Source organism: Cebus imitator, unplaced genomic scaffold, assembly GCF_001604975.1.
Source record: "Cebus imitator isolate Cc_AM_T3 unplaced genomic scaffold, Cebus_imitator-1.0 Scaffold151, whole genome shotgun sequence".
In the NCBI taxonomy this organism is placed as follows: domain Eukaryota; kingdom Metazoa; phylum Chordata; class Mammalia; order Primates; family Cebidae; genus Cebus; species Cebus imitator.
In genome coordinates this window covers 3,034,993-3,037,235 of record NW_016107466.1, presented here as the reverse complement: position 1 = coordinate 3,037,235, position 2,243 = coordinate 3,034,993, and positions in this window count along the sequence as shown.

The following is a 2,243-nucleotide window of genomic DNA, read 5'->3' as shown; positions in this document are numbered from 1 at the left end:
TGATTGGTTGGTGTTTGGAGTAATGAATACCACATAAAGACCTCAGTTAACAGCACTAGGGACATTTGGAAATGGTAAATTGGCTTTGATAAACTCATTGGCCCCCGTGTAGCCTGTGACTGTGGCTAAATTCCCAAGAACAGTATTCTAGCTGTACGTAGGTCTATGAGAGAGGCAGGCTGAAGTCTAACCTTTAAATCATGATGCCTACTTTATTGTTTGGCACTCTTTTCATGGTTGTATTAGTTTTCTATTACTTCTATAACAAATTACCATCAACTTGGAATCTTAAAACAATACAATATGCCATCTTCCGGCTCTGGAAGGCAGAAGTCTGAGATGGGTATCTTGATACCCATCTGGAAATTTTAGGAGAGAACCAATTTCTTTGCCCTTTCCAGTTTCTGGAAGCTACCAGTATTCTTGAATTTAAAGCCACCTGCCAGCTATCACATCTGTCTAATTTCTGCTTCATACATTACATCTCCGCTGAGGATGACTCTCCTGCCTCATTCTTTCACTTATAAGAAGCCATGTGATTTCATTGGGCCAACCCAGATGACTCAGGATAATCTCCTCATCTCAAGATCCTTAACTGAATCACACCTTAAAAGTCTCTTTTACCATGTAAAGCAATATATTCACAAATTTCAGGAATTAGAATGAAGATGTCTTTTTGGGGAGAGGGATATCATTATTCTGACTACCAAAAAGGTGGATGCATTTTCTTGGGTATTAATATGTGATACAAGAATGTTCATATTTGTGCTTACCAGCATAAGTATATTTATGTGTATACATCTTGGATATCTTTATCCCTAACATTCTCATTGTTTTCTTTCCAGGCCCTTGATCAAAGAGCCAAGCTATTAGCCAATGGTTATTAGTTCATAACTTATAGTCTATACTTTGAGCCACTTATATTTCCACCAAAAATATGTGACCAGGTGCTTTACCTAAAGGTTAGTTTATTGGCAAGATTAATTTTTACTGCTCTCTCTCTTTCTTTTTTTTTTTCTTTTTTTCTTTTTTTTCAGGAATATGTCCATTGGTATTTTAGGGCCGCACACACATATTAAGCCAAGTCATCTGTGGCCTAACTCGAATTGGTGGCCTGATGGTCAGAAGAGGAGTGGAAGAAGAGCCTTACGGGCATGATATTTTCTTCCAAGGCAAAGTTTCTGAATTATCTTCAAGTAAAAAGAAGGTAATATCCTCTAACAAGGAGTGGGCCACTTCTCTGAGCCCAGATATTTCAGAGAGATCTGGGTATTTAAGATTTTATATGCATGGACTCATATATCCCATCTCTTGTCTCTGGGTTTGCTCCTTAATTAAGGCCAGACCATGGCATAGCTGAAATGAAGAATTCAACTTCCACTGGAGTTAACATATTCTTATATAAGCTCTGGGTTTGAACTTAACCTTTTTAGATCCTTAGACTTTAAAAAATGAGTGACTTTATGTGCTATAATGATGGTCCATTGGCTTTTACACTTAGATTTTAATTGCTGATTACTCACCCTCAGCTTGAAACCAAAGAAGATAGGAATTTATAACCTTCCCCCATCCCAATCCCCATCCATTGATCAGTATTGAATATGAGTTACTCCCATGAATGGGGCATGACCTTGACTAAGGAGTCCCTTTTAAGCTGAGCGCAATTTTTGGAGAATGTCAAAGCTAAAAACTATAGTAACTGCCAATGCTCCCAGCAGCTGGAGAATTTAGTGCCTCAGTTTTTTGCAAGAGGTATGTGGCACACCACAGAATTTACTATATGTGTGTATTTACTGAGCCATGAAGCTCAAATATCTAGGATAGTTTTGGCATGATGTGTGTGTTTGTCTGGGGTGAGGGATGTACAGTATATAAATGCATCTGCATTAAACTTTTATCTTATTAATTATCACACTAAATTTCAATGTTCTTTGTTTACCTCCCTTCTCCTGGGCTGCTAAAACTTCTTTTGGGTAGAAACATGCCATGCTTGTCTCGGATTCTTAGGTACAAAGCGTGGTTCTCACCATAGAGTAGAAAATAAATGTCGGTTTCTCAACTGATATGTTAAATGGGCTGATAAATGAAGGTATTTAATGATTCATTAATTCATTCACTTAGAGTCATATCTGATGATCTTAATACCAATAATACGAGTCTGCTTTGGGTAGGACTACTGATGCTGTGTGCATGAGTTTAAATTCTATACTTTGCTTCTTTTTTTTCTTTTTTTTTTTTTTTTT